Source organism: Mirounga leonina, unplaced genomic scaffold, assembly GCF_011800145.1.
Source record: "Mirounga leonina isolate KUSES-001 unplaced genomic scaffold, KU_Mleo_1.0 Mir_357, whole genome shotgun sequence".
Lineage (NCBI taxonomy): Eukaryota > Metazoa > Chordata > Mammalia > Carnivora > Phocidae > Mirounga > Mirounga leonina.
In genome coordinates, this window is record NW_023270702.1 from 11,951,467 (window position 1) to 11,966,079 (window position 14,613).

The window sequence follows — 14,613 nt, forward strand, 5'->3', positions numbered from 1 at the left end:
TGACATATAGCATATATTGGTTCCAGGTATACAACATAATGATTTAATATTTGTGTATACTTAGAAATGATCACCACAGTAAGTGTAGTTAATATCTGGTCCCATAGTTACAAATTTTTTTCCTGTGATAAGAACTTCTAAGATTCATTTGCATAGTAACTTTTATTTATTTATTTATTTATTTTTTTTAAAAGATTTTATTTATTTATTTGACACAGAGAGAGAGAGATCACAAGTAGGCAGACAGGCAGGCAGGCAGGCAGAGGGACAGGCAGGCTCCCCACTGAGCACAGACCCCGGACTCTGGGATCATGACCCTAGTGGAAGGCAGATGCTCAACTGACTGAGCCACCCAGGTGCTCCCCGTAGGAACTTTTAAATATTCAACGCAGTATTAATACAGTATTAACTATAGACACCATACTCTATATTACATCCTCATAATTATTTATTTTGTAACTACAAGTTTGTACCTTTTGACCCCTTTACCCAATTTGTCCACCTCACCACCTGCTGGTCAACTATCAATCTGTTCTCTGTATCTATGAGCTTGTTTTTTGTTTGTTTGTTTTGTTTTTGTTATAAATTTAACATATAAGTGAGATCATATGTTATCTGTATTTCTCTGACTTATTTCACTAAGCATAATGGTGTCAAGGTCTGCCCATGCTGTTACAAACAGCAAGATATCCTTCTTTTTTATGGCTAAATAATATTCATGTGTGTGTGTATCTCCACATCTTCTTTAGCCATGCATCCATTGATGAATACTTACATTCCTTCCATATATTAGCCATTGTTATAATGCTGTAATGAATATGGCAGTACATGTATCTTTTCTAGCTAGTGCTTTCATTTCCTTTGGTTAAATATCCAAAAGTAGAATGCTAGATCATATGGTAGTTCCATTTTTGATTTTTTGACAATAGCCATTCTAATAGGTGTGACGTGATATCTCATTATGGCTTGATTTGTATTTCCTTGATGATTAGTGATGTTGAGCATCTTTTCAAGTACCTGTTGGCCATCTGTATGTCTTCTTTGGAAAAATGTCAGTTCAGATTTTCTGCCCATTTTTAAATTGAATTCTTCTTTTGCTATTGAGTTGCATGAGTTTGTTATATATTGGATATTAACTCTTTATTAGCTATATAGCTAGGAAATATTTTCTCCTATTCTATAGGTGGCCTTTTCATTTTGTTTTTGTTTTTTGTGTTTTTTCTGTGGTTTTGTTTTTTTTGTTTGTTTGTTTGTTTTTTCTGTGCAGAAGCCTTTTAGTTTGATGTAGTTTCACTTGTTTTTGCTTTTGTTGCCTTTGCTTTCCATGTAAAATCCAAAAATCATTTCCAAGACCAATGTCAGGGAACTTATCACCTTATGTTTTCTGCTGGGAGTTTTATGGTTTCAGACCTTACATTCAAGTCTTTAGTCCATTTTGGGATAATTTTTGCATATGATATATGATAGTAGTCCAGCTTTTATTCTTTTGCATGTGGCTATCCAGTTTTCTCAACACCATTATTGAAGAGACTGTCCTACCTCCATTGTATATTCTTGGCTTCTTTGTCATAAATTGACCATATATGTGTTGGTTTCTTTCTGGGCTATCTATTCTGTTCTATTGATTTATGTGTCTCTTTATGCCAAAACTATACTGTTTTAATTATCAGGGAGTGTAATGCCTCTAGCTTTGTTCTTCTTTCTCAGGATTGTTTTGATTATGTGGGGTCTTTTGTAGTTCCATACAAATTTTAGGATTGTTTTATTTTTGTGAAAAATGCCACTGGGCAAAATAGGAATTGTATTGAATCTCTAGATTACTTATGGATATTTTAATAATATCCTTTCAATCCATGAGTGTGGTATCTTTCCATTTATTTGTGTCTGTAGATTCTTTCATGAGTGACTTACACTTGCAATGTACAGGTCTTTCAACTCCTTGTGACAGTTATTCCTGGGTATTATATTCTTTTTGATGCAATTGTAAATCAGATTGTGTTCTTAATTTACCTTGGTGATAGTTCATTATAAGTGTATAGAAATAGAATAGATTTTTGTATATCGATTTTATATCCTACAACTTTATTGAATTTGTGTATTCTAACAGGTTTTTTTTTTTTTTGGTGGACTTTTTAGGGTTTTCTATATATAATATCATGTTATCTGCAAATAATGACAGTTTTACTTCTTCTTTTCTGATTTTGATGTCTTTTATTTTGTTTTCTTGCCTAATTGTCTTGTGTATGACTTCCAGCACTATGTTGAAAACAAGTAGTAAGAGTGGGCATCCTTGTCTTACTCCCAGTCTTTGAGGAAGAGCTTTCAGATTTTCACCATTGAGTGTAATGTTAGCTTTGGTTTGTCATATATGGCCTTTATTATTTTGAGATACATTCCTTCTATACCCACTTTGTTGAGAGTTTTAATCATAAATAGTTGTTGAATTTTGTCAAGTGCTTTCCCTGCATCTATTGAGATGATTATCCGATTTTTATCCTTCATTTTGTTAATGTGGTGTATCACATTCATTTTCCTTATGTTGGACCATCCTTGCACCCCAGGAATAAATCCCACTTGCTCATGTTATATGATCCTTTTAATGTATTGTTAAATCTGGCTTGCTAATATTTTGTCGAGAATATTTGCATCTATGTTCCTCAGAGACATGGGCCTGTAATTTTCTTTTCTTCTGATGTCCTTTTCTGGTTTTGTTTTTTTGTTTTTGTTTTTTTTTGTGGAAAGGTGAATATGGCAGGAGAAAAATATTGCACTAATCTGACTTACATATGTAAACACAAGCCCTAGTGTGTTCTCAGAACTTCCTGCTAATCCAACTACATTTCCCTAGCCTGCTCACTCTTGTCCTCCCCCCTCCCCCAACAATATTTCCTACCTTCTTTCCTCCTCAAAAGCCCAATATCCTCTTTCCCATCTTCACAGTAAGCTGAGAATTTTGCTTCCTATGTAATATGAAATAGTAGGACCAAAGAGGAGAAAATTCCATGCTGCCCCTCCAATAACCTACTATCTTATCTGTAGTGAATTACTATCTTCTACTTTTCCCCCTGTTGTATGAAAGGTCTACCAGTGCTCCTGTCTAAGGCAACCCATCCTGAGGCACTGGAGCTCATTTCCTCTCTGAAATTGCTCCTGCAGTTGTCCTCTTTTACTCCTGTGTCATATAATCCACAGTTTCAGAAGCTCATAAACCCCAAATACAAGAAACAGAAAATACACCAAGGTATATCACAATCAAATTATGGTTATATTTTTCATCAAATTTGGTGAATTTGGGCAATAATTTCTTCAAATATTTTTTCATTTCTTCCTGTTTCTCTCCTCTTACAAAGATTTCAATTTTGCACATATTAGGCTGCTTGAAGTTGCCCACAGTACACCGATACACTGGTCATGCTTTTTCAGTTTTTCTCTCCACGCTTCATTTTGCATAATTTCAATTGCTATGTCTTTTGTCTTTTGTAAGGTTTAATGTGCTAATAATTCTATCTATTCTATTTTAATCTCAGATATTGTAGTTTTCATATCTAGAAGTTTAAAAAACTTTTTCTATATATTTGAATTTTTCTCAACACACTCAAATTGTTTCTTTCCCTTTTGAACACATAAAATATAATAAATTTTGATGCCCTTGTGTACTAATGTTCCATTTGCATTCTCTCTAGATCTGTTTCTTCCATTAATTTTTCTCCTCATGATGGTTCATGTCTTCCTGCTTCTCTGCATGCCTGGTGACATTTATTGTATGCTGACATAATGAATTTGACCTTATTTATTGCTGGATATTTTGTAGTCCTGTATTCTTAATTTTTTTCTCAGGCTCAGTTAAGCTACTTGGAAACAACTTGATCCTTTTTGAAGTTTATTTTCAACATCTGTTAGGTGGGATCAGGAAAGTCTTTAGGACTAATCTTTTTCCCAACATAGGATTAATACAGTTTTGAGTACACTATCTGATGCCCTGTGAGTTATAAGGATTTTCTACTCTGGCTGTTGAAAGCACAAACTATTCCCAGTCCTATGTGAGCCCTGGGGATTAGCCTTCAGGTGTTTTTTTCCCCAGCCTACTCAGCCGAAGACTCAGGAGTGTCTTCTGAAATCTCCATAGCAGTTCTCCTTTTTCTGGAGCTTTATCCTGAGAATTCTCCTTGCCTTACCTCCCCTGTCCTCCCATCTCCATCTGCTCAACTTAAGACTACTAAGCAATGCTTAGATGCCCTGGTGTTCTAGGTTGGAAACTCTCTCCAGGCAGTAAACTGGAGTAATCAGTTTAGGGCTCACCTTGTTTCTTCTTGTCTTTCAGAGACCACTGTCCTGTGGAACTTAATATCCAGTGCCTGAAAACATTTTTCATATATTTTGTTTGTTTGTTTTAATTTTTATTGTTATGTTAATCACTATACATTACATCATTAGTTTTAGATGTAGTGTTCCATGATTCATTGTTTGTGCATAACACCCAGTGCTCCATGCAGAATGTGCCCTCTTTAATACCCATCACCAGGCCAACCCATCCTCCCACCCCACCTCCCCTCTAGAACCCTCAGTTTGTTTTTCAGAGTCCATCATCTCTCATGGTTCGTCTCCCCCTTCGATTCCCCCCCCTTCATTCTTCCCCTCCTGCTATCTTCTTTTTTTTTTTTTAAACATATATTGCATTATTTGTTTCAGAGGTACAGATCTGAGATTCAACAGTCTTGCACAATTCACAGCGCTTACCAGAGCACATACCCTCCCCAGTGTCTATCACCCAGTCACCCCATCCCTCCCACCCCACCCTGCACTCCAGCAACCCTCAGTTTGTTTCCTGAGATTAAGAATTCCTCATATCAGTGAGGTCATATGATACATGTCTTTCTCTGTTTGACTTATTTCGCTCAGCATAATACCCTCCAGTTCCATCCACGTCGTAGCAAATGGCAAGATCTCATTCCTTTTGATGGCTGCATAATATTCCATTGTATATATATACCACATCTTCTTTATCCATTCATCTGTCGATGGACATCTTGGCTCTTTCCACAGTTTGGCTATTGTAGACATTGCTGCTATAAATATTGGGGTGCATGTACTCCTTCGGATCCCTACATTTGTATCTTTGGGCTAAATACCCAGTAGTGCAATTGCTGGTTTGTAGGATAGCTCTATTTTCAACTTTTTGAAGAACCTCCACACTGTTTTCCAGAGTGGCTGCACCAGCTTGCATTCCCACCAACAATGTAGGAGGGTTCCCCTTTCTCTGCATCCCCGCCAACACCTGTCATTTCCTGACTTGTTAATTTTAGCCATTCTGACTGGTGTGAGGTGGTATCTCATTGAGATTTTATTTTGTTTGTTTTTTAAATTGTTTCAGCAGTATGGTAAATCCAGTCCCTGGTACTCCATCTTGGCAGACCTAGAGCAATTTGGATGTTTGGCTCTTCTCCCTTCCTTCCCCATCCTGCAAATGTCATATTCATACAGTTAATTATTATGGTTGGCTGCTCTTTTTCTTCCTGTTTCTGTCCAAATCTATTTTTCAGCTTATCCTGCTGATCAATGATAACCTGTAATTTGTTCTCATCCTACTTTTAATTCTCTATTTAATATGTCTATTTATATCCATCCATAAATGTATTAAGGGAGAGTGGATTCCAAATGGTTTCTTGGTGGTTAAGCCTTCAGGAACATTACTACATGTTTGATTAGTTTATTCTATGATTTTTTTTTTCTTCCTCTAGGCCAGAAGTTCTCAGTGTGACCCAAAAACATATGAGGGTTCCCTGTGACATTTTCAAGGATTGTATGAGGTCAAAACTATTTTCATAATACTACTAAAGTTTTAACTACCTGTTTTCTTTTTCTCTCATGATTGCCCATTGGAGTTTTCTAGAGGCTGAGTGATGTGTGGTGACATCATTGCTCTAAGGGCTAATGGATGGTGTGCTTGCATATTACCATGCTTTAAATCCTTCCTGGTTTTAATTCATCATGTGGTAAATGTCAATAAATAGAACCCTCATAAATGATAGCTTCATGAGGATGTCAATTATTTTTAAGAGTATGAAGTGCCCTATGACCAAATTGTTTGAGAAACATTGTTCTAGGTTTCATAAATACATCCTTTTTCATTCCATTTTTAAAATTGGCAATAACTATTCTTTGGGATTTCTTACTCATAAGATTGGCCATTAGATTGGATGCCATCTACAAGATGTCCATTAATCTGTTCTTAAAAATGAGACAGATTTTTTTTTTTCTTTTTTGTATTACTGCTAATATTGGTATAATGGTTAATTTCCTATGTCAACTTGACTGGGCCAAGGGGTGCCTAGATATTTTATCAACATTCTTCTGGGTGTGTCTGTGAGAATTTTCTGGATGAGATTAACATTTGAATTGGTAGACTGAATACAGCAGATTGTCCTCCCTAATGTATGTGGGCCTTATCCAATCAGTTGACAGCCTGTGTAGAACAAAAAGGATGACCCTTCCTCTTGTAAGAGGAAATTCTTCCTGCCTGTTTTTGAGCTGGGACTTCATTTGGTCTTTTCCTGCGTTCAGACTTGAATTGAAACACTGGCTCTTCTTGGGTCTCAAGCCTGCTGGCTTTCAGACTGGAACCATGCAGTTGGCTCTTCTGGGTCTCCAGCTTGCTGACTGCAGATCTTGGGAATTGTCAGCCTCCATAGTAATGTGAACCAATTCCTTATAATAAGTCTCCATTTATATATATATATATATATATAGAAAACCCTGACTAATATAACCAATAGAACAAAAATAACAAGAGGAAGTTACAGTGGATCTTGGATCCCTTTGAGTTCTCGTAGTCATTTCCCCCAGTCTGTAGTTCCCAAATTGATAATCCAGACAAATTTCATCAGAACTTCCTAGGCTTGTTTAAGGAACTTGCCAGCCCAAATAATAATTAAGAGCCACCTAAATATCTAGGAAAATGTCAATTTTGAAGCCTAAGATGAGGTGAAAAAACAAATCAAAACAAAAACAGGACACTAAGCAGCAAGGTCCGTGTACTGAAAGATCTGGAGAAGAATGTAATCAAGTGGAAAGAACAAGTTGAGAACAACATTTCAAAACTAAAGCAATGAATGGCAACAGTGTTCTGGATTTTCCCTCCTATGTGGTATCTTGTCCTTCCAATGTGGTGACCAGAGGCTAGCATGGTAGCTTGAAGGAGCTGTGGATGATTGGACAGTGGAGAATAGAGTGGACATGCAATGAGGAAACCTGGTAAAATCTGCCACTGAATGAGCTTGGATATTTAATTTAATCTCTATGATAATTTCTGCCCTATACATCTGCTCTATCATTGTTTTTGTGGGGCTGAAAGAGAATGGATGACTCAATATTTTCTCCTCTGGTAGTTTCCCTAAGAAAATAATCAAATAGCAAAAATTAGCTATATAGATGCTCATTGCTTATTGTTAATACCATAAAAGTAATAAACATACATGTCCAACAGTAGGTAATTGATTAAATAAATGACATATCATTTAAATAGATCACCATGAGGCCACTAAAAGTAACATTACAGAGGCATAGTTTTGAAATGGAATTTGTTATTATATGCTAGTAAATAAAAAAAGCAAGTTATATAAGAATGCATAGCATGATCTTTTTGTTAGATGTATGTAATTAGAGCACTGAGCATCCCTTTTTCTTTTCTGCAGATGAAGAATGATAAGAACAAAAGATCTTTAGCATTTCAAAGCCTCTCATGAAATAATAACGGCAATAAGGTTCTTTAATTTTTCTAGTTAGCTTGAAGGGGAAGTAGGAAAGAAATCAAACATGCTAAGAATGAGAAAGAACATTAATCATGAGGTACCTGGTGAAGTATTTTGTTTCTGTGTCCTGGAAGAATTAATATTTGTTCTTGGGAGGGTGTGTGTATTCCTGCCTTTAACAGATTTTTTTTTTTTTTTTTTTTTTAATGAGTAAATGTGGAGCACAGAGATGAGATTAACCCAAAGGAGAAACTTGAGGTTTTGTGCTGCTGAGAATCTGGAACTTCAAATTCCCTTTCTTGCATTCTTTCCTTCCTGTCTGGTGGCATCATAGCATCAGCATAGAAATCACATAATACAAGGCCCAGCTGCTTCTCTAGCCTCAATGTCTCAGGCCCTTGGAATGGCTTCTGGGGGATGAATAATTAATTGGTGGTGAGAGACCTCTCTTTCTGTGACTTCTCCCAAAAGTAGGGTTTGTTTACTTGGGTGAGTTTAAAGAAGGAGTTTTGTGGCCTAAGCATGAATCAGAGGGCAGTGGGGCCAGGTTAAGAATGAGACAGAAGCCCACAACTGCAATCTGGCAAGGGACTCTCTCCTTTTGGGAAGATTTTTATCACCATGGCCCTAACCTAGTAGGCACTTTGTGGATGCTTCTGTTCTTGTTTCCTGCCATAAGGAAATTTTGTTTTAATTTCTTTCCTACTCACCATTTCTAATTGCCAGCTTATATGCCTGTTTGTCATCCTAAAGTGCTTCATTTTCTCTCTCTCTTCATATGTTGACGTGTGTGTATATTAATCTTTCATCTTTTAGCAGACAGGGTCTCAAGATGGACTTGCTAATTTTTTTTTATGAACAGAAAGAGGGGAATGCATGTGTGTGAACTCAGTTGTCACTTTAAAGTCATCCTCTTGGGGGTGCCTGGGTGGCTCAGTTAAGCAACTCTTGATTTCTTGGGGTCCCGAGATCCAGCCCCGTGCTGGGCTCTGCACTGGGTATGGAGCCTGCTTAAGATTCTCTCTCCCTCTGTCCACCCCCTCCACACCCCACACCCCCGCTCTCTCAAGTCATCTTCTTAGCCCCCCCTAGAGGAAGTCCCTTCCTCATAGTTTGAATAATAGAGAATCTAGTTATTTTGTTTGGGGTGAAAGGGCCATCATGAAAATATTTAAAAAGCAAATAGGAGAGGAAGGTTAATTCTGAGAATTAAGACTTCTGTTAAAAAAAAAAAAAAAGACTGGTGATTACCCAACCTCATCTTTACTAGATGTCTCTGAGTCATCTATATTTGTAACAATAGTACTGACAAAAAGGAGCATTGTACACATAACACCACTTAATCACAAATCAATTAGCTAAACACTTCCCACACAGCAGCAAATTGTTGCTTCAGACCATGCGGGAACAGGTTCTACAGATGAACTGCTTGTTCTTTTGTTCCCTTTGCTAGGCAGTTATCAAGTGGGTGGATGGTGAATAAAATCATTGATGTTTACTTAGTTGTTATAGTCCCCCACCCCCCACCCCCCATTTTCCTACTTTATTTAAGGTAATACAAAAAGAAAAGCAGAACTGAAGAACATTGATCACTGAATGTGGTTTTGGGCACAAAGCAGTCTTCACTTTGTTTTTTAAAAAGTTTTCATTGAAGTTAGGGCAGAGCAAAGAAGGCATCTGGAGGGGCCAGGATGTAATTGTGGCTTAATAGGTCCTGCTTGGGACCATAGTTCCTGGAAGAAATTCAAACTGAGTGAAATGACTAAACTTTCCTGTGCTGAAGACTAAAGATTTCTGTGCTGAAAGCACTCCCCAGTGCTTTGAACTGACTGGGCAAATCAGGAACACACAACCCGAGAAAATGCATCAGTGGATGAGATTTGGAGTTTGGAGAAGATAGTTCATTTCCTCACATTTTTCCACCCCTCTCATGACATGCATTGAATAGCAGCTTTAAAAGGACAGTAAAAACAAAGATTTATCTGACTTTCCTGAGTTACTTATTATACTGGACAATGTTGGTTCTCAAATTCTTTCTTTAAAAAAAGCAGTATAATCTAGTCTCAGTCCAGATATCCATCCTTCGCTGAACACCCATAATCTAAAGAAAAGTGGTCCACTCATAGCTCTGGTCTAGGTCCTTAAATCAGGCTAAGCTGAATAGGAGATGGCAGATGGGCCAGTTCTGGGACAACTGGGCTATGGGGAAATGTTTCTTTGCTGGGGGGTGGGGAGTGGAAGAGAGAGAGCATAAGCCCTTCCATTGGATGCTGGCCTGTCTGGATGTGACACTAGGAACCAAGTCATGCATTTCGGGACCATTATTAGGTCTCTTAACCTGGAGTATAAAGTTTATACTCTAGAAAGGGCAAGCTAAAAAATGGGTAGAACCTGGCTCCTCCTTTATGTTGTTGAGTCACTGAAATAAACAACACTATAGCTAACTCATCTATATCTTATTCTATTAAAAAAATGCATTTTCCTTATTATTTACAATGTTTGGAATTAAGTTTTCTGTTTCTTGCAGCCTAAAAAAGTTCCAAATTTGTGCATTGATGCTAAGAGTTTTTTATAGTAGAGCTTTTTTTTTTTTTCCAAGTAATTATGTAGGCAATGTACAACCCCGGGATTACCCTGAGGCACCTTCTAAATGGGTAGGGAGCCTCAGCTCTTCTAACTGTAAAAGAAGAGAGCAGCTCATTAATTTATTTGTTCAATTACAAATATTTATTAAGCAGCTGCTATGTTCCAGACGCTGTTCTAAGAGCTGGTAATGTATCAGTGAACAAAAGACAAAAATCCCTGCCCTCAGTGGTGTATTTTTTACTGGAGGAGAGGATCGCTAAATAAAATGAAGAAAACAAGATGTTAAATAGTAAGTGCTAAGGGAAAAAAAATCTGGGAAGGAGAATACATAGTGTCTAGTAGGGGAATTAAGTTCGAAGTCTTGGATGAGATGGTCAATGAAAGCTTTACTGAGAATGTTACTTAATTCTGTAAAGGAATAAATAAGAAAGCAAAGGAGATAGCCACTTGGATCTTGAGAAAGAGTATTCCAGGCACAGTAAATACCAAGTGTAAAGGCCCTGAGGTGGGAGCATTCCTAGCATGTTTATAGAAGAGTGAGTGAGGAGGGTAGGGGGAATCCTTACCCAGTTTAACCTCATAGGTCATCCAAAGGACTTTGATTTTTACTCTGAGTGAGAAGGGAAATTATTGGATGGTTTTATGGAGAGAAGTGACATGTTTTGGCTTATATTTTAACAAGCTCATTCTAGTGGCTGCATTGAGAGTAAAGAGAAGAGAGACAAGAACAGAAGCTGAGAAACCAGTTAGGGGAATAGTCCAGTAGTTTAGAGATTATGATGGTGATCTGGCCTAGGGATGCAGCAGAAGGCATTTGTGAGAAGTGGTCATAGTCTGGTTATAGTTTGGAGGTAAAAGTGACAGAACTTCAAATAGAGCAGAATTAGAAAAGACACTAGGATGTCTGGCCTGATCAAAGGAAGAACTGAGTTGGCAGCCATTACTTGAGATATGGAAAGGACCAAGGGGAGCAGGTTTTCATACACTCTCAAGAGCTCAGTTCTGGACATTTCGGTTTGAGATCCCTGTTAGATATACACTGTGGATTACAAATAGGCAGTTGGATCTCTATGTTTAGAATTTAGGGCAGTCATCCAGGGTGGACATATATACTGGAGAATCATTAATATAATCTAAAGCCATTGAAGTTGGATTAACTATCCCGGGAGCAAGTGAAGAAAAAAAAAGCTCCAAAATTAAAAGTCAAGTTGCTGAAAAGAGAGCAGCTGGAGATTAGAAAGGGGCATCTGGAATGACAGGAAGAAAATCAGGCAAGTGTATTGTCTGAAAGCAAGAAAAAATGTATTTCAAGACTGAGACAGTAAACAACTTGAGAGATCAAGTAAAATGAGGACTGAAAGTTGATCCTTGGAATTAACAGGGTGGTCATTGAAGACTGAGAAAAACTGATGAAGCAGTCAAGGCAACAGGAGTGGGCTTAAGAGCAACGGGAGGGGAGAAACTGCCAAAAGCAATCACAGGCAGCCCTTTAAAGGAGTCTACAAAGCAAAGAAGCAGGCATTGGTGGGGATTGCTAGTAAGGAGGAGATGATTTATAATGATGGTAAGTGGGGAGAGTTGCTAGAGTGGTATCTACGAGTGGGTGCTAGGGGATGGGTGTCGGCCTTTGGCAGGTGCATGAGCTTTTTGTCCCCAGCAACTGGAGAGAAGGCAGGGTGCGTAGAAAGATGCTGAGATTGCTTCATCTCTTGCAGTGAAATTGGAAGCAGGGTCCTCCTCCGCGGGACGATGGGGAAGGACGGGTTAGAGGTAGAAGACAGAAAGGAAAGTCTGACCTAGTTGGTGGGAAGAGTGGGAGAAAATGGACGAGGGAAATAGGAGTCCTGGGCAGCCCCAAGGATCTGTGAGGCGTGTGAACGGCCATGAATGTAAAGACCTGTCAGCAGAATTGGGGGCTTGGCTTCAGCCACTTTCAGCAGCAGGAGTATGGCATGGCCCACACAGATGGGTGGGTGTCACCATGTTGTGGGATTCCAGGGGAGCAAGAAAGAAGCAAGGGAGTTCCTAAAGTTCAGACTACATTATGTGTTAGTATCTGAGTCAGGCCTTTTGGCCTTATGGTAAATTGCCACCCCTGAGCCCCAAAGCAGTTTCTAAACATCTAGTTACAGATAGAACACTGCTAGGATTTATATAAATAGTTCACAGTTCTCCTGCACTGCCTACGTAAACCTGGCAGTAAAAATTACCTGACGGTTCTTGGCCATTCAGGACTTTGAGAATGGGATAATTCATTTTACACGAAAATAAGCAGCTGCTCTTCCTTTAATCCATCAAATAGTACCTTGGAAAAATTGTGTGCTTTGGGTTTTTGTGGATCCCAATTTTCTCGTTTAAAATGAAGTCAAAATAATTCTGGGTACTTAAGCTGGAGAGACCTACCAGGAAGACAGCTGCCTAAGTAGTATGGTGTAGGGAAACTGGGACCACTCCGTCCAAACCAAATGCCCATGCCTCTGCTGAAGCCTGAGGTGCCAAGAGAGGTGCTCCCTGACATGAAGAAAGGAGCTAACCCCCGCTGTCTGCAGGAGATGCAGGAGTGGGGCATCTGGGGGTGGCGACAGGCAGGGCACTTGGTCTCCTCTAAAAGGCATCAGCTTTTTTTTCTGTTATTATGGGTGAACACAGGACCAGCATGGCAAAATCTGACTTTTTTTTTTTTTTGACAGAGAGAAAGAGAGCACAAGTAGGCAGATCAAGAGGGAGAGGGAGAAGCAGACTCTCCACCGAGATCATGACCTGAGCTGAAGGCAGCCGCTTAACCAAGTCACCCAGGCGCCCCAAAATCTTAGTTTTTCAAATTAACCCAGAAATCATGACTTCTACGTGGAATCTCCGATTCTCAAAGGTTGGCACCATTTTTTCCAAAAGCTATAAAAACATTTTTATGGGCAAACCAGAAAAATGTTGACTTGTGTTATAAAGCAGTAAAAGCCTTTAAAAATATAAAACCTTCTGGGGTAATATTAATACTTAATTTCATCAATTTTTCCTACTAGAGTCTAGTGGAGAACATTTCGGCCTACTTTCAAGAATTGGTTTTGTTAGAAAAGTAGGAATGCTGTGGATGCTTCATGCTGTCTCAGCTGAGGTGGCTTATCATGGCTTATTGTTCAGACTATGGATACGTGGTCTAATATGCTGATGTTCATTTTAATCTTTTTATATATTCTCACTTCTTAAAACCTGACAAAAGATACCATGAAAACAGTGAAAGAACTGTAGATATCAGAATTTTATTTAATGAAATCACTCAAGTGTTGGGCCATCTATGTTTACCCTTACATTATATAGGATCACTTTATTTATACAGGGATTCAGATTTTCAGTTACTTAAGAGTAAGATTCCTTGAGAGTTTTCCTAGAATATATTGACTTCATGTCATTTTGCCTGCTTTCGGCTAGATGACTGTCTTATTCAGTATTTCTCCTCTTCCTGCTGAGACATTTGATATGAATATATCCTTAGGAATATCAGTAAACCTACAGAAAGAAAGCACCCCATAAACCAAGAGTGTTCTACTCCCTTGAGTAAGGAATAATAAGAACAATGGGAGTATTAATATCGATGATTATAACAGTTATAGCAGCTACCATTTAATATTATCTACCAAATATTACTCTAGGTACTTTGTACCCATCATCTCTACTCATCACAATACCCCTAGCAGATTGGTATGTTTGTTCTCATTTTACAAATACAAAAACTAACGTTCAGAGGGAAGACGCGACATGCTCAGTGTGTCAAAAACAATAGCGACGGAGCCAAACATTAAACCCAGGAGTGTCTAATTGCATCTTGAGGTTCCCATTTATGGTTTGGCCAATAGTTCAAAACTATTAACAGCTTCTCCCTTCCTGGCCTTCTTTGAGTTTAGAGATATAAAGATGAATACACAGTTGTCTCTTGAGACATTATACTCCAGTAGAGGAGACACAAAGATGTATTTTCAAAACTGCATGGCTGGCAAGAATTAGACTCAAACTACACAATATTGAGAGGATGAGCAAGCTTAGAGCAGGGTCCAGGAAAGTTTAATCAAGTGGATGATACTCTAAATTGGATTTTTAGGAATGAGTAAGAATATCCTAGGTGAGAAGCAGCATAAATAGATGTGTGATGTTTGCAGTAAATCGAAAGATATTGTACTTCTGTACATTAAAGTTGGGGAGTAGCAGGAGATGAGGTGCTTGCCTGTATATGGAAGATAACATTGAAGTGTTATACTGTCAGATTTGGGTTAAAAAAGGAATGCCC